The sequence below is a fragment of the Corvus kubaryi genome, unplaced genomic scaffold (genome assembly GCF_017639235.1).
Source record: "Corvus kubaryi isolate FWS band 111438036 unplaced genomic scaffold, C.kubaryi_AGA036_p1.0 64878, whole genome shotgun sequence".
In the NCBI taxonomy this organism is placed as follows: Eukaryota; Metazoa; Chordata; class Aves; order Passeriformes; family Corvidae; genus Corvus; species Corvus kubaryi.
This window is the reverse complement of record NW_024581576.1, coordinates 53,735-72,986: the sequence shown is the minus strand read 5'-3', so window position 1 is coordinate 72,986 and position 19,252 is coordinate 53,735.

The window sequence follows — 19,252 nt, the reverse complement described above, 5'->3', positions numbered from 1 at the left end:
CCTGAAGAAGGAGAATTTGCCCTCTTCTGCAGTACGGTTGATAGTTTCTTCCTGCTTTTATGGCCCAGGGCTAGAATGATGCTGTCCATTAATGACCACGAAACCCTATCACTGTGGTCAGTGCAGTTGTAGAGCCAGAACTGCATATCTCATCTTGATGTGGTCTGACAGCAGAGCAAACACAGGGGGGTGACAGCAGGCACAAAATGCTGGGGGGTGAGAGGAGGAATCTCCCTCCTGTTATGAACCACACCTTGGTGAGTTGCCTCCTGTAGCTCCAAGCAGTCCTGCAGATACCCACTCATCTCCCTCCAAGTGTGACTCCTGAGAGTGTTCCAGGCAATTATCTTAGGGTTCCCATGTGGATTTTGTAAAACCAATGTCAAAACCAGCCTAACAAAGCCACACAATGAATACTAATTTTTGTCAGTTCTAGCACAGCACTTGCACAGGGAAATGAGGACCAGCGACGCTCCCTTGGGTGAATGTGTACACACAGACACTCATCCAGAAGGGTTTCTGGCTTTTTATGTAATATAAGTGTCTTGAAACAGATCTGTTTTCTCTGAAGAGCAAAGGATTAATGAATAATGTGCAATTAAAGCCTGTACAGGAGGTAGCAAGTAGGAACAGCTCCAGCTTTGCTCCCTTCCCAGGATTTGTTTCATGTGCATGTTGAGGAGTGCTTGTTTAAACTAATACCTCTCTTTCTGTTCTTTGGGGCAGGTTTCTGTTGTTGACTGCAGAGAGGAGCAAATCCCAGGAAGTTTGGAGCCTGTTTTTCCAGGTCAGGTCATTGCCCAAATGGTGAGCACGTGGACATGGACTTTGTTTCTGTTTTGCTGATGGGAAAACCTGGGCACAGGTTTTCCATGCACAGAGCAACGGAGAGGCAAACCTTTGGCTGAGAGTGACACAAATAACACTCGAGTCTGAGCCCTCACCAGCAGATCAAGACCTCCATGTCACTAGAAAAATGTGATGAAGTATTCACTGCACATACTGTTCTCCCTCAAAGGAGCAGAAGTGTGCACATCATTAAAAGGAAATATTTTATGCTGATCATTCCCACATGCCTGCTCTGTATCTATCTGGGTTCTTAAGCAGCACCCATTCTGCACATAATGTCATGCATTTACATCTCACAAAGAAGATCAGACCTCCTCAGGCTAAGGAATTGTGTTCTGGGTCCTGATAAAACCATTTTATGGAGATGAATAACTTGTGTGGTTTCATGCTTCCTTTCCCTGAAATGCCATTAGATGAACATCAAGTGTTTTTTGTATTTATTTGAGGGAATTTCCTTTTAGACTCTGCAGGCAGAGAAAAAAACGGGCATGGGAAGGGAGCTGGGACTGAATTATGCCTCTGACTGGCAGCGCCTCAGCGAGAGCCCAGGAGCTCGGCTTGCTGCCTCATTTATATCCATCAGAGGTGCCATGAGCTGCAGACTGGGATAAGTTACCTCTTCTGAAGGACTGAAATACCACATCAAAGCACCACGTGGATCAAAGGTGAAAGCAACAGGCGTTCCCATCTGGCTCATCTTTCAGACCTTTCTCTCTCTTTAGTTTCCACTTTGAATCTGATAATGCGGCCTGAACGCAGCCTTTCATGCTCCTTCATTCCTCAGGGCACAGGTGGGATGGAGCGTGTATTTCCTTGTCAGCAGGCTCCAGGGGGCTTGGGATTTCCAGGGATTAGCTCTCAGGCATCAGTGATGGAAAAGATCTCTCATTATGAACCAGGCAGAGCAAGACTGATGGAGTTGGCGCAGAAGAGCAGAGCTCTCCTGCTCCAGGTACACAATGGGATGCAGATCTACAGAGAGCAGCTCAACAGTGAAGCCCCAAAATTCATCTGCAGCACATGCCCTCCTAGGGAATCAAACCCATCATTCGAGACTTTATATGAAGAGACACTAAAGCATCCTTGAGCCGTGGAGAGGACACACTCAAGCACATGGGGTAAAACTGAGAAGGCTGCGTCCACTGACGCGCAGGTTCCTGTGGCACTTGGAAGCACAATGAAAATTTTTATGCTAAATGAAGTAAATGTAGAAGTAAAGGGCTTCAGAAACTCAGAAAGAAGCCTTTCATGCCCTTTCACTGCTGTGTGATTTCTGTCACAGGAGGCAGATGAATCTGTGTTGCTCAGTCTCTGTGAAAATCTGGATGTTAGCTCTTCCGTACTGTAGGTTTATCCTGCAGTGTTTCTTGTCAGAGGGGATCAGAGTCATCACAGCATGAAGGAAAGGCCTCGTGACCTGAAAAAATCTTGATTCAGACATTTTCCATCATTCAGACCCTTTCACTTGTCACCAAACTTGCATTGAGTCCCTAGTGGCTCTCTCTGGGTAGAAGTTTCTCTTTGATAGATGTTCTCAGCTGTGGATTCCTGCTGCAGTTTGGTGTCAGAATCAATAGATGTACTTAAGTGGGATTTGTGGAGATGCCTCCTGGATTCAGAGCTTGGTGCTAGTGCATAGGGCCTTAGCAAGTAGCTTTTGAATTCTAGACCCTCCTGTATCTGTGGGTTCATGTAAAATGAAATATCACATTATGTTAAAGCTGAGCTGGATTCCTACATGTCAGGTTTGATCCCCAAGGTTTATAAAGCTGTTCAGACTGGCAGCAAGATGAACAAGGCAATTGTATGGTTCTTTCCCCTGCTCCAATCTGCAAAAGGAAAACATTGTGACTCACCAGCCAGAGAAGTTGTACTTTCTTCAGCAGGAAGCTTTGCAGATTCTCTGCTCCCAGATCTCGTTACACTCTTCCATCCCACCACTCTGGAAAAACTCCCATGGAAAGACAGGCAGATATTTTAATCAAGAAATGGCCCTTATTTCCATTAGCAACAGCTGTTTTCCTTTTAATTCAATTCTCCATTCTGCAGTCTGTTTATGAAAGCTGCCATTAATTACGTTTTTCATCAGTCAATGTTCAGAGATGGCTAATGGCCCAGCACACCTAATTAGTCCTTCATGTATGATAATGTTTCATCAAGTCTATAGTTAGTGTGCAGGGCAGATATCCGCTGCACAGTGGAGCAGGGAGTGGGGCTGCCCAGACTCTCCTGGGCTGGGGCAGATCCAGTTACAGCCGCGTTCCTGCTGCTGCCGGCGTGGGGAGCTGGGGCTGTGATAACAGCGACTGCCAGCAGTGGCTTCCGATGTCACTCGGAGCATGCCAGCATCAGGGTGAAGAATTCAAGCTGCCTTTGGAAGCTCTTTGAAGACAGGGAGTGCAGACACTGGAATTACAGCTACTTTTGGTTTTGTTTCTAATGATGCACTCGATAAGTGTTAGTGATGGCTACATCCACTGTGTTAGAGTGCCTTCTTTCAGGTTCTTCCATGCAGAAGGCTTCTGGTCATCCTTGCCTAGGTATTCCCAGCTGATCCATCTGTCTCTAGCCACAAAGCTGGCTGCTTGTGATGCAAAGAGTGTTTGTTGTCTTCTTTAATGTCACTGTGGAGACACTGGCATGACTTAACCTCACTTGCCCAGTGATGCATCTGGGTTTAGGCAGGTCTTTGGTTAGGTATAGCCAAAGGTTTGACATAGCTGTCCAGAAACTATGGGAGTGAAAACAACTCATCCTTGTTCAATGAGATGCAGGAGTAGGTTGAATGAATTCTTCACATACTTTAGCGCTGGAGCTGGAGTTCGAACATCACACTCAGCTGGAACTTTGCCTTCATTTTGAAGGTGTTTGCAGCCACAAAGAATAGCAGTAGTTATTGGCAGGTAGCCTCAGGTAAGAAACATTTCAAATCCTCCAGTACAGAGATAGCTTTGACAAATATCCCCACCTGTCACAATTGTGTATTGCAATCCCATCAGCGTGTGTGCAGAGCTGTCTCTGTTCCCTTGCCCAGGCTGTCACCTGCAGAGTTCAGGGCATTGTGGAAAATTGCATCAACTGAGTAGGGACATGTTTTGTTTATCTTGGTAGGAAACTGGCAAACGACCAGGGCAGGATTTGCAGTCATGTATTGCATAAGGCAGTCACTCACCTTCAGCCTTTCCTGCGCCTGAGGCAGTCTGGACCCACGATCCCTCTTTGCTCACTTCATTTGCCTTTGCTGTGAGCCCCACGGGAGGCTGCAGGAAAGTCAAACTGATGCAGCAGCATTTGCTGTATGTGATAAAAACAAGGTTCAGCAATGAAACCACCTCACTGTGTTTGAGTAATGAGAGATGCTCTGATATTCTACCTGATGCTGCAGGTACTTCTCTGTCCTGTAGAATCACATCAGGCTTATTCAGAGGTTCTCAGGTGAGCATTAAATTGGCCAATTTCTGACTGTGTGACCTCACTAAATTAAAGCCCTTTGACTGTTGGAGGAATGAATCTGCCATGCTGCTAAACAGACAGAAGCTTTTTCATGAGACATCTGCTTCCAAAGCAAATGAAATCTGCTTTGATTTTCATGGCCTGTCGAGGGATGAGAGCAGCACTGCAAGGAATCATACAGGATTGGCTCAGAAACAGTTTAAAGGAGGATACAAGAGCAGCCAAGGTGCTGGCATTTGAGAAGAAAACGAGAAAATGCAAGTGACCTGTTAAAGAATATGTCCTGCTCCCAAAGCCTCCAGGTCTCATGCTGCAAAGGGGTATGGTTGCAGACAAAATAGGTTTAGACACAGAATAACTCTGCATTTAGTATTGCTCTGAGCTAACACGATTTTTTGGCAGGGGAAGGAGGGCGAGTGTCCTACTGCTGTTCATTGTTCGGTCACCTCTTTGCTGGCTGTTTGATCATCTCGACTTTGAGCTCTCCTCTGAAATGTCTCAGCTGGAAAGTGCTGGATTTATGGAGCTCTTGCAATGGTGATATAAGAAATATTCTAGCAGGGTGTTATGGTCCTGCTGTCAAGTCCTTCACTGGAATCCCAGAGTAATACCAGTGCAGCTGATGGGTTACTGTCATGTAAGTGAAGGCAGCGTTCATCTCTTGGACATCACCTTTTGGCCTCTTCTGTTGGCAAATGAACCTGATGTAATACTGCAAAAACACATCCTTTGAGTGAAAGTGATAAGGAAGACAAATGTTTGACTTCAGCCAGGGAATTTAAAACTCAGAGTCCTTTGAAGATTGCCGAGTTCTGCGCTGTGTTAGTCGTCCATATCTATCTAAGAAAACACTCATTTCATCGCAACTGGTGACATAAATTCAGGCTTGTGAGCAAATGGCTAGGTTGAGTTAAATCACCTCTCTATCTGCTAATGGCATTTTTGCTTTTGCTTCATGATGAAGGTTATCTCCCTGTTTGGAAATTATAACCTACAACTGTTAGACAGCATTATCTGCAGACTTGGGTGAGATAATTTGTATGAAAAATCCAGGGAATCTGGAGCTTATTGGCTTCCATTCGCATGAAGCTGAAACTCTTCAGGACTCTGGCTGCCCTCACATATTCCTGCTGCTATACAGTGGGGAAGGAATAGCAGCTGGCAGATGATGGATAGCAATGCTGCAGCCCAAACTAAGGTTCGCAGTGACATCACTGATAGAAAGGGAAGCAGCTTGAGCTGTTTATAAAACTCCAGTTGGGAGGTTTGCCCCAGACTGCATTAGCCTCTGTTCGCTGCCTACCCTGCTTTTCCCCACTCGAATTCCAAGCTCCTTCAAGGGAAACAAACATCTGCAGAGACACAATGTTAATTGTTCTACTTAGGACTGCTGTTTACATTTTTGGTGCAAACAAGTCAAAGCATGTCAAGGCTATCCTGATGGCTAAAACAAGCCAGAAATCTTGTTCCGGCTGAAATAACATGGGGCTGGATCCACATCTCGCCTACCAAACCTTTTGGGATTGGCCATGGAAGGTGGAAATCAGAATCTGTAGAAATCAGAGGGTGCAAAAAAAAGTAGCAGAGAGGCTGGTAAGAGGGGGAATGTGCTGGAGCCACCAGGGAAACATTACAAGGTTAATGCAGTTTTCCATTATCTGAAAACAGGGGGATTACTCTGCATTTGTAAGCTTAAAATTGCCAGCTTCCCCAGGTTCTGCTCCCATCACAGTCCAGCCTAATGGCTCCTTATCAGGAATGATGAATCACTCTTGAGCCTACACTTTGGTCCCTAATTTCCACTTCCCTTGCATCTGCTTAAAGTCCTTTTTAATTTTAACACATACAGCAGCCTCTGAGTCAAGCGTAGCCCTGGTGCTCACAGTCATTCTGGTAATTACCATGCTCACCAGGTCCCTTTAGGATGCAATTTCAATGGGGTGTGACTTTCACAATATTTTTTTTCTTGTTGTTGCTCGAGCCACTCCAGGAAGGAACTGTTAAACACGAGTCTCAGCAGGATCCATCATGACTGAGGACAGAACAGAATGTAATGAAACAGGGTGAATACGTGTCTCGCTGAGCAGGATATGTTCTCTTATTTATATGGTTGATAAAGCTTTGGCTGAGGTTCAAAAAGGTGTTCAGCTTTCATCTCTCTGTCTTCCTTCCTCCGCTCCCCTAAATATCAATGCTGCACTCATACCTCCCATATTCATGGCTACTTTAATTGTTTACAGGTTTTTTTTAATAAAGGCTTTGACCTTTTGTCTGTGCAGTTACACAAGCCCTTCTCTGTCCTCACGCCCATGCTCCCTCCATCGCAGTTTGTCCTTGGCTTCCCTGTGGCCCGACTGGCTCAGTCCGAGGTGGTGCAAGGGAACAGGCACTGAATCAGTGCAGTCAGGAATCCTGGGGAGCAGTTTCCTTGCTGAGGACAAGGAGGGGCCACAGTGTCTCCGCTCGGGCTGTGACCCTGCTTGCACAGGGCCGTGTGTGGGCAGCAGTGTGTTGGTGTCTCCTGTGCCAGGGTGTTTGGCACCCTGGGCTTGTTTGAAATTATGCTTGCCCTGGTCTGCTCCTTTGGCCTTGGGGGAATGTGACAAGGCCGTGTGGGAAGCTGAGGTTGTGCAGAAAGTGTGTGGCAGTGCTGGGAACTGAAGTCACATCTCCTGAATCCCACCTGGTCCATTAACCGTAAACCCATTTCCCTCAGTAATTGAGTACAACAGGAACAGTTTCTTTTACATTATTTACATGCTGGGAGAGCAGGGGCAGCTCTGTGAGAAAGTAATGTGGCAAAGAAAGGGCAGCAGGATTGTGAAGTGACAGGTGAAAGAGGGTGGAAGGTTTTGTGGGGTCGAGGTGTGCCTGTTGAACCCCCAGCTTCTCAGTAAGCACCGTTTGACAGCTGGGTTCCCAGGTCAGGAGGAGATGACAGGGCATCCAGCGACTGCCTATCCACACGGATAGCCATGCCAGGAGGAGTGGAAGGATGGTATCTCCTGCAGTGGTGGCTGTTTCTTCCCGGCACCAATTGCTCCCTTCATGGGATCCCATGTCTCGAGACACATTTCACAAAAATTGCAGCAGCTGGGAGTAAATCAATCACACTGCTCTGCTTTGATCATGTGCTCTGCTGTTTCTATATCAGCCAACATACAGATCATGAAATTCTCCTTTATCACCTTTTTGGCTATGTTTACAGTGCAAAATTATGGTACTTGAATTAGGGCCTGTGTTTATGAAAAGAGACAAGAATGATTGATATTTATGTGAGCATGAATTAAAGCAGTATTTTTAATTCTATGGCAATTAATTAAATCAGGGCAGTGACAAATAAGAGCACAGACATCCAATTAGGTGCCATTGCATGGGCACATGAATGGAAAAAAAAAATAGAAAAAATAGAAAAGTTCATCTGACGCAATGTAATTTGGATCAGGCCCTTAAGAAGGACTAGACTTTCTGCTCCAAATAATTATTCCTTTGATTGCTATCAGAACAGGAATTTACTACAGTGTCTCTGGCCAGCCTGTCCTCTCCCTCTGAAGAGGCTTGGGTTCCTCTCCTCCCAGAAAAGACTGTGTATATACTACACAGTAGCAAAAAGCTGTGAATGAAAAGATGTTACAACATCATTAAGAGTTGGTAGCTGGGAAGGAGTGTGTAAGTGATGCAATATAATGTTTATTTTCCCTTAGAGTTAAGCACTTTTAGGGACATCCCCAATGGGCAGGGAGATGAGCTGGCTGATGAGCGGACCCTGCTTCTGCAAGGGACCAGGCAGCACAGAGAGTTTGTGAGCAGCCTCCTGGTCCCACATCTCAGCTCAGCAGGGATTATTTTGCTTTCCCTTAACCCATCTCGCACCACCCTCTGCGCCCCGGGGGCTGATACGTTCCAGAAGCTGCTCCAGAGGAAGGAGGGCAGGGATGCTCTTGGGGCTGGGGCAGATGTGGGTGAGCGGGGCCGGAGCTGGAGCGCAGGCACCGGGATCGGGGCTGGAGCGCTTTGGGAAGCGGGAGCGCAGGGGCCCCGCGGGGGGACGGAGCGGCGGCTGCCAGGGAGCCGCTGGCAGAGCCCCGGCAGCCGGGCAGAGCTCTGTGCTCCGCATCCCTGCCTGCCCGGATCAGCCCATGAGCACTGACTGTACCCACAAAGTATTCAGGAAAATAAAAGGAAACCATGCTTACGTTTGGGTTTTCATGGCTGGCTTTTTATGGCTGGCTTTTTACATGTCTCTTTCTTTTTCTTGGTCATGAAAGCAGTCAGGCTGCCCAGCAATCCAGATCTGAATTCCTTAACCAGGGAGGCATTTTGTGCAGTCTAACGTCTACCAGCCTAAGACCAAGTCAAGCATCATGCACCATGTATCCTCACTTTCCAGGCTGGTAATTCTGGCTTTACTGGAATGAAGGATGGAGGCACTGGATAAGTAAAAGAAATAGGGGGGGAAAAAATCCATATGGAATGGACACATTGGTTGAAACATCCCATTTCCTGAAAAATTGATTTTGAGGTATCTGTCAAAGCAATCCCTGTATTTCTTATGATTATTATATCACATGGCCTTGGCGTGGATTTCGGGTATTTCTTGAGGACCACCCAGAAGTGGGCCAGGTTTGGTTATTGGATTTACTAAACAGAACAAGAAGCGCAGAGCTCCTGCCTGCTGTTCAAAAATAATATCGCAAGGGAAGCAAACCACAGGGAGACCACAGGGAGGTGAAGCCCATTTTCCACTTGCTGAGGGAACTGCCCTTGCTTGCTGCAGAATGCAGTCTCCATATGCTGGGAATGATTCCCAAAAGTACTCCATCCTTGCCGACTCTGCTTCCTTTCAGAAGCTGCATCCACTGGGATGTAGGGCAAGGAAGTGGCTCTGAACAGGATACTCTGGGGTGTTTTCTCTGTGCAGTGAGGTGGAGAGAACAGCCTGTAAGAGAAAACACCAAATGGTGGTGGAGTGGAACAGAGAAAGCCTGTTTCTCCCTGTCAGTGTTTCTCAGATTATGGATCCTGGACCACCCGATGGCCGGAGAGAGCTTTCTTGGCATAGCACACAGCAGAAAGGGCTGCTCCTGTGCCAGACATGCCTCAGGGCTCACTTTGCTCTTGGTGCCCTAATTCCCTTCCTGCCTCAGCCAGTGGGATGGGGAAGAGGAAGACGATGTGCCTGTGGAGAGAAGGGAGAGAATTTGCCCCTCCCTAAGAATCCATTGAAATGGAACACAAAAAAAATAGGGAAGGGAAAGGATAGGTGACCTGCAGTGACTGGGAATTTAGGATAGCTGTGGAAACCAGGCTTCTCCTTGTGGTCTGTAGGAAGAAACATTATCAGAAGGATAAGCAGTGGTGAAGTAAATATGGCAGATATAGTGTCTAAACTGTGGCACACAGGTGGATGAGCTGTGTTGGTGGAACAAACCCCAAGGGATCTGGAGGAATCAGTGGGATGTGGAAGATCTGCTGACCACGTCGTATGTGTGCAAGGGTTCACCACACACTCATCTGTGTGGGTCATTACTTAAGGCACCAGCTGAATTAAATCATGCATGGACTGATAGAGGTGCACATTGTGGCTCAGGGGCAGGAGCCAAAACTGTGACCAACAGGCCAGAATATGCCAGAATCTGTGGGTACTGACCCCAGTGGTTCTTGCCTACATGAAGTCTCAACATGTTTTGCAATATCAGCATTGTTAGGTGCTGTTATGGATGGAAAGGAGAAAGGCAATGGAGATCTTCAGCTCTCTGTGCATCGACTAAGTGACTACTCTTTTCAGCTTCTCAGAAGTTAAAGGGTTAATGAGAAAAGCTCCCTCCCCTGACCTCTCTCCTTCAATGTGCTTGTTGATTTCTCATCCTCCTAGGCATGATTTTTGTTTGGGAATGAAATGTGCTTACTCACTCATATGCATTTATTACATGGACACAGTGTTTGGGTGCATCATCCATCAGCACAAATGTCACACTGTGTCCAGAGTGACAGCTGAGTTAGTGCCTGTGCTGTGGAGCAGCCCCCTTGCCAAGATTCTGCAGCTGGATGGTTTTAAACAGAACTCAGTTATGAAAAGATCCACCAGAAAAAGAATCTGTAGTCACATGTTGCTTTTGTGGAAGCTGCCAGCTCCTGTGGGCCACTGGCCTCCTCATGGGGACCCTGAGGTGGCCATGGAAGGGCCACAGGAGGGGTTGTGATCACAAGTGTTCTCAGCTGGTCAGTTTTTGACTTCTCCTGCAAAATGGCTCATCAGTCTCCTTTCTGCTGGATAGATTTGAAAGGTGCTGGTGCTAATTCTGCTGCCGAGCTCAGGGCTGAGGATTTAATTGCACAAAACCTCATCACTGTCACTTCTCTTGTTGGCTGGAGCCCAGTTTGGACGAGCAGCCTTTGGTGCACAGTGGTGATGGCACACTTGCTTAGGCAGATTCATTTCTGTGTGCTACTTGCTACTTCTGCCTTTATTCTGCTGCACAGGCATCTCTTTTTTTTTTACAATGATTTGGAGTTTTCATGGCAACAGCCGTGAAAGCCAATGGCACTCATACAAGTCAAACTTCAAGCAACACTCTGCAGAATACACAGCCATCTATTCTAGTGCACCACATCATTAATTAGGAGAGACAGACTGGGCAGGTTTGGAAAATATGATCTCTAGTGTTCAATTTTTAAATAGGATTTTGAAGTGGCCATTGAGATTCTCTGCAGTTTCTGCACATAGAGGAAAATTTAGCTAGAAAAATTAGGTCATATATTGATTAATCTCAGAACTGAAATAAATTATTTATATTATTACCAGCTGACTCTGTTTGTGATGGTTCTCCTGGCTATGGGCTTATTAACTTAATGTGGTAATAATAGGAGGAGAGAGAGGGATTGATGGTGTAGGAACCCTGAAAATCTGAAGAGTTGCTAAATTTATCCCTGCAATTTTGTGCTTAGAGTAATCAGGAATTTCAATTTTCGTCCATGTAATTTGTAAAATGCAGGTATTGTGCATGACAAGAATAATTTCCTTAACTCATGTGGTGAGACATTCACACTTGAGAGCCCCAGTGTGTCACCAGCCGGTGTCACCAATGGCGGAGCTACAGTTGTACAGGTGACAACATGATGGGCTCAGATGTTTAAAGGCTGATGTCTGTTTAAAACCTGTGCTTTTATAAATAAAAGGTAATCCTATAATTATTAATATAGAAGCTTATTTTTCTCCAATCATGCTATTTTTTCTAGTTTTTTTTTTCCAGGCTGCGTTCTTTTCCTTCTAAAATTTTTAAATGAACATTTTCTGCTTACATTTTTTTCACTTGAAATGTTTGGTGGGAGATTTCTAAAGATAAGCAAGTGTCAACATTATCTCTGCTTCAAGTGAAAATGTAATCAATACAAAAATCTGCAGATTTCTAATATATTTTTTAATATTTAAAAAAATAGCATTTTCCAAAAATTGTATTGGATCCAACTCCCATTTTTTGCTTTGGAAGTGCTTTCAGTGAAAAGATTCTATCCAGCCTGATTTATTTTTAAAGCAGCAATGATCGTTGCAGTAGGGTGTAATTATCTTTAGTTCCAAGATCTTTGATCACAGTGTGTTCACATCTAAATCTGAGTTGGGATCTAGATGTCTCTTTTTTATGCCTTAGGCTATAATTTGTGGGGCTTCTTTGGCAAAAGAATTTCTTTTATGAGATACACACACACCAGAGCAGCACCATGTTTGCCCTGGCTGTGTGGGAGTATCCAAACTCATAAAAAATGGATTGTGATGCCCTTTAGTGGGAAGGGAGAAGGGAGAAGTCTCATATTCCAGCCGTGGGATTTTGATATGTTGGAAGCAGCATCAGGTGAGCATCACATATTTGAGGTTAATGACTGCCTTGCGGAAACCTGTGTGCTACAGGAGTCATTTGATTCTTGCATAAAAGAATAATATAGACATAAAACTGGGAATTCAGAGAGAGCAGTGGTCTGAGAGCAGTGCTCAGGGCTGGCCAGGTGGGATGGATGCCTCATGCATGTGTTTAACCACACTGCAAAACAATGGAGGCTCTACAAGATATAATTGAAAAATACACAGAAAGAATTGCAGAAATAGTCCAGTTGTTCAGCCACTCTTTTGCAAGAAATTTCTGTGTCTGTAGGAGTATTCTCTCCTATTTAGCTTTAATTTGAGTCCCTAAAATAGACAGCTCATCTTTCCAGACTCCCACGGAGGGAGGCTGGGACTCCTCCACAGGCTGAGTCAGGAGGACAGAGCAGTCCCTGCCTGTTGGATCCACAGCATCCACAGCATGTTGTGAACAACCTCCATCTCTTCTGTACAGCCCCTCAAAAATGGAAATAAACTTTTTCTCATTTCGACTGGAAAACCCATAAGATTCCCAGTGAAAACTGTTTATTTGAGTGCAACTGGGACTGGGATTGCTGGTCTCAATAAGAATCCCAAATTTCTCTGAACTATCAGGTACATCTGTACTGCCACATGTCAGCTACAGACTGTAACATGAAAACCTTTATTCCCAAATTTGATTATTGGACTTCCATATTAAAACATACTTTTCCAAGTAAATAATTTAAGCATGGCTAATGTGTCCTTTCCTGATCACCATTATCATGATAACGGATGATGAAAGCACCTGTGTTCCTGAATTGCTAGATTTTGGGACAGAAAGGAAGCAAGTTTTAGCTGTGTGGTGTATTTTCATGTTAAATCTGTATAATCAAGATCGCACAGCCTCAAAGCTTACCATCCTCTACCAGGCAAAATGATTTAATTTCTGCTGAAATCTTAAATCATTGTCTGTTTATAGAAAAATGCCAGATGACAGGAGCAGTGAGAGGTAAATGGGAGGATGCTGGATGCTATCAGTTTTGACTGAGAAGGCACAATAAATCTATTTCGAGCAAGAAGAGAACTGTGCTGCTGGTGAAATGCTATTATCCTGCCTCTTCCAATATGTTTTCACCTGATGGATCAGAGAAGAAAATATAAGTATTAGCACACAACAGATTTCCCCTCTGAGTGAAAGTGACTTTCTATCAGAAACACATGCTAAAGATGTCTTTTGCATTCCTGCTAATTTCTCAGATCCAGCCTTGGGCATATGCTCCTTATCTAATCTTGACTGCTGCATTAAACCAATGTCTGCTGTTCTACTTTATCCTTTGTGTCACTTCAGACATGGTTTCTATTTTCTTTGCACTTCACCAAGGTAACATGTAACTGCTTGGAAAATGTTAACATCTGTGAAGGGAAAAAAAAAATCAAAGGAAAGGAATTAATCAAAGCCTTGAGATTTATGGGCTAAATCCTTGGACTTTGGGCCAGGTAGTAGGTTTGTTTCTCTGCTGAGGCAGCAGAAAGCAGCCAAGGCACTGCCTGTAGTAGAGTGATAGAGGATTCTCCCACACAGGAGCGCCGATGTTGAGCAGAGCCCTCCTGGCTGGTGCTCGGCTGCCTGTCCCCATCCCTATTTTCACACAGGGGTGACAGCACGGAGGAGGGAGCCAGCTCTGCCAGCCCAGCAGCTGCAGCAGCCCCAATGACAGCCTGAAGCATTCTGGAATCCCCTCTGCTGGAATCCCCTCTGCTGGAAACTCTTCCAACCCAACCTTTCCTCAGCAGCAGGGGAACAGAAGCAGAGTTGACACGTGGCGCTGGCGCAGCTGAGCCAGGTTTTGTGATGGTGGCTGCTCTTCACCTGCAAGTTTTGATGAACTGAATGTGCCTCCCCCCAGCATGGGAGGGGTCAGTTAGCTTGGTAGGAACATCCTTTTGGTGCGAAAGAAATGGATAAACACAGATACCCAGAGCAGAATTACTGACCTGCTGAGGCCAACGTGACTTCAGCCATCCCCATGGCTGTGCTTGGAGAGGCTGGGATGTGGGTCTCATTCACCTTCAGGCAGCTCTGCAGCCAGGCTTTACCCCTGATATGACACCAGCAGACAGCTGTGGGCCTTGTCATCTGTCTTATCTAAGAAGATAATTAAAGCTGGACTCGTGGGTGACAGCATTGTGGTCCTGACATGCAGGGTGTTTGTTTCTCTAAACTGCTCCCCAGGCTTGCAGGGCTCCCTGACAGAGCAGAGCTGTGGGAACCTCATGGGCAGCTGGGATGATTTCCAATTATACTAATTATATAAACAATTAGTAGAGAAAGGATAAAACTTTCTAATGGAGAATGAGGCCTTCGGAAAAGCCAGAATTTGAACAAATCTAAACTTGTGGTTGAGGTATGAGAGGAGGAGGGGATGGGCCCATCTTCATTTGAACATTTTTTTCTAAATTTCAACATCTGCATGTTCAACATCTACCCCTCATTTTCTCTTTTACATTTTCAGAGATTAGTCCAGCTGCAGGCAGACCAGGACTTATATGCTTATATGCAGATGCCTGAGCTTTTTCTGGTGAGGTAAAAAGGAGACTGATAAGCCTGATTTGAAACCCTGAAGGCAGGGATTTCTACCAAGGATGGGTCACTTGGGGGGAAGGCAGCAACCTGGTGGCACAGAAGGAAGTGGGAAAGACCTTCAAGAGCTGAAATCAAAATTGCCTTTTGATGGCATCCATGGTTTAGTCATCAAATCTTTGGTATTTTTAGACAGAATCAGTTGCTGTACCACATACAGAAATGTAGTTGGGCACTGCTGCACTACTGCAAGACACTTCACAGTTACTGTGCCATTGACCATTCCTGTTATTATCATTATGATTATTGTTGTTGTTATTATGTATTTTGGAGGAATAACAAGAAGTGAAGATTTGGAATGGAAAAGTCAAAATTCCTGGAAATATTTCACTATTCACAGATTACCTTCATAGTTGTGGTTTCACAAGTGCCACTGGTGCTTTGACAGTCATGCTGTTAAAGTCTGCTAGAGACATCCATTCAGACTGAATTCCCATTACTGGGAATGATAGTGGGTGTCTGGAATGGAAATTGTATGTTCTTTTGAAAGTTTCAGTTGTCACTATATGTTACTTGCAACATTAATATTGCAAATTGCAATCCAATGTAGAAACATAAAGGGACTTACTTCTACAGAGCTGGATGTGTTATGTGATGTAGTGCTGTGATATTAGACTGTGTGACATTTCATGAATAAAACAAAAGATCTTACAGCACTCCTTATTAAGGGGAGAAAGTGCTTGAAGACGGTCACATTTACAGGGCAACTCTCTGAGGACTATTTCAAATGCTAGAAATTTAATGATGGCTCTTAAAAATCTAATTATATACTGATAGAAATTAATAAAATCTGCAGGAGCAAAGATAAGAATTAATGAAATAAGATCAGTGAAGCTATAATGCTGAACAACAGGATTTATGTTAACATCTAAAAATTGTAATGAAACACCATCTAAAGGCACAAAAAACCTGGTGAATGGAAGTTGAAAGAAAAATGTTGCCACAAACTAATAAAGATACTCCTCCTCCTAAGATTAAGCGTATTCTATCAGTCCAAACACCTGCTCAGCACAGTGCAGAGAGGGGAGGGAGCAGTAAATACCTACTCTTGACTTTTCAGGATGACTATTTGACCTATAGTGGACTGAGCACCCTCAGGGGTGGTGGCCAGAGGTGAAGCATGGACAGCAGAGCCTCTCTTGGCCACCCTTCTTCTTCCACGTGTCCCAGCCAAGCTGCCTGGATGGTGTTTGGGAATGGTGATGTACAACCCCTCATGTCAACCCTCCCTTCCTTGTGCTCCTGGAGGGCAGGACCTGGCCAGAGTGGCCACCATGATCCATCCTACAGATCTAGACAGAGGAGGTGGCTGTAGCCACCTCAAAATTTAACTGTCTGGTCTGGGATATCCCCTAAATCCCAGAATGGTGCTGATGATGCGGGCCCAGCACCCAGCAGAGAGGGCCCAGGGAAGCTGTGGAGCTGTGATGGAGCTGTGGGCCCCAGTCCAAAGTGTCCCTCTGGAGCTGGAGGGTGGCTCCTCCCAGAGCTGACTCAGGGTGTGACCCAGCAATGCACCAGGTTAAAAAGCATGAGCTGCCACCACACTGATGTGTGGAATGCAAGGAGAAAAAGCAAGACGTGCTGCTAAGAATGCATCAGAATGCACGTGGACAAGGGGGATGAACTAAAATTACAAAAAAAATTATTCTGGAATCTTCACACTTCAATTCTTCATGCTGCAATAAAATGTTTCTTAGAAAATGCTTGTGCTTGCTTTCAGATGCAGGTGAGCAGCAGAGCTGGCTTGGAGCCCAGCCTGGGGTTTGTTTTTCTGTAGATGCACTGTCCTCATTTGCCACTTCCCATGCAGCCCTGGGCAAGTGCAAAGCATTATCCTCCCCATTATTTTATTACCAGAGAGCTGTGGTTCTCCATGGAGGGAACATTCTCATGGCTGAGCTCAGACTCAAGAGGATTTTGGCCTTTAAAACTTGCAGTACTGTTGACACAGAATAATTTTCCCCTTATTAATCTCTGGACTTTGTGATTCTGCATGTGGAAAACATTAGACAAGGCAGCCCACCTGTGCTCTCTATTATTTTTTTTTTTTGTTTAGGAAAGTACTTACCCACGTTTCTCTGAGGGCACCTGTTCAATTGTGGACACTGAGGTTGCACATTAAAATTTGTATGGGCTGTCCTGAGGCACAAAAACTTAAGCACACAGGTTTTTGCATGACTAGTAGCTCATGGTTGATATTTGATGGATATTATTATTATTGCTATTATTATTACTAACTAAGAAATTATTTATTAATAAGTAACATCATAAATATGACCAGTTTTCAGCACTATCAGCATTGAACGCTAAAAATACCATGACAATGCTATTCATCTTACAGCTTTCACTTATTTCAACATTTCTTTTCTAATTACCTGAAGACTTTCTACACTCAAAATATTTGGCATTACCACAGAGGTCATGCCCAATGCAGGCTCTAGCCCCAAATCATGGGCTGTGCTGAGGAGGACACATGTACCAGACCAATTCTTATGCACACCAATTGCTTGTGCTCAACTGGTAGTTGACATAATTTCATTTTCAAAGACAAAACACATTGTGTTTTCACATCCCTACTTTTATGATCAGCTCATAATCCATGATACTTCAATTCACTGTGCTGTGGTTCTTTGAGAGCATTTGTTGGGACGTGCAGATACTCCTCATGCTTTCACTGCACACCTAAAAACCCATGGTAATGCGTGTTTTCCTTCCCAGTGTAAGTGCTGCGAGCACTGGCACTGAGAATATGATTAATGTGGCACATGTTTGCAAAACTGGGATTCCTCCAGTCCCCTCTGCTCTTAGTGAGTTTTGGGGATGGAATGTGTGGAGAGTGACTAAAGTAGCGAGAGCAGAGCGGGAGAAGCCCTCAGGCTTTGGCATCAGGAAAACTCCGTATGGCCACGGGTTCCACTTTGGAAGCTTACAACACATTGAAACATAATTAATGGGACATCTACTCAGTCTTGATCTTGAAGTTCATTTTAACCATGTTCAGCATTTAAGAGTTGAGACAATGAACACTTGATGTTGCAGAACGGTGCCAAGAATGTAGGTCTGGAGCATTCCTACTCCTGATTTGTTTTGACAGACATTTCATTTTCTGAAGCTGCAGCTAGAGCAATAAAAACAAAATTCACCACAGAAAAACAAACACCAGCTCCCCTTCCAGAAAAACTGATACATTTCTCAAATCCTGGAAAATTGTGCAGCTAGAGCCCATTGAGTTTCCACAGGAGGTAAAGCTCATTAGCAAACACATGAAAGACAACGAGCAGATTAATGTGAAAAAGATATTTGTACAGTTACTTCAGCAAGACTTTATTTAAAGTTTCTGGTTGCTGGCACTTTGACAATGTGTGTGACCTTGGTTAGGGAATGCTTATTGCTGAAAAACAGACACTCCAAGCACCCTTACAGACAGCAAGAGTCGGAATTCAGCGAAAAGGAGGTAAAGCTGACATTTCTCTTTTTATTCCACCAACAGATCATCTGTTCAAGGAGGTGTACGGAAGAGGAAAAGCATCCCTGGAGTGGGAAAAGGGGGGATTGAATGGGGAATGCCCAGGATTGTGTGCTGCTGAGGGAGGATCTCCGCTTTGCCCCCAATCAAAGGGGATTTGTGCTAAGCCGAAGGATGCCGGGCGCCGTGAGCCTCTGGAGCACAGAGGAGCTTTCTGTTAGAGCTTCCTGTGCTTTGTTCAACAAAATACATTAACGGGAGGAAGAGAGCTCTCACTACAACCCTGATTACTATTTCCTTTAATTCCTTCAAAATGACTTCTTCTCAGCACAGCCTCCCCAGCCAGATGCTCTCCCAGCCTGTGGAGGGTTCAGGACCTTCATCTGCGCTGCTGGAAATGTTTTGCAGATTTCAGCAGGACTCCTGGGCTGGATGTATGAAAGTAAAGCTTAAGCAGTGACAAATAGAAAGCACATGCTTAGTAAAGCTGCATTGCACAGCCCCGTCCCACTTCAATGTCATCCAGCCCCAAAACAACAAACCTGTGGGGACTTGTGCCTCCGTGTGTGTCTTGGAAAAGGGAGGTAGGGCTGAGGTTATGGTGGCTTGTGAGGACAAGCTGGTGAAGAGATTTGGGTCCATACAGGACCACCATTAGCTCAAGGACCCTGGAGCCTTGATCACCACCTGATTAACAGACACGAGTAGTTCATACATGCCACACAGCACAGCCCCTGGCTTGTCTAAACACACTACAATGCCTTCCCATGAAAATTGAGGCAGAATTACACAATCAGAGAATCAATAAGCTTGGAAAATACCTCTAAGATCATTGAGTCCAACTGCTAACCCAGCAGCATCACCACTAAACCATAGTCTCAAGTGCCACATCCAACACTTCCAGGGATGGTGACTGCACCACTTCCCTGGGCAGTCTGTTCCAAATCCTGACCATCCTTTCAGTGAATAAATTTTTCCTAATAACTTGTCTAAACCTCCCCTG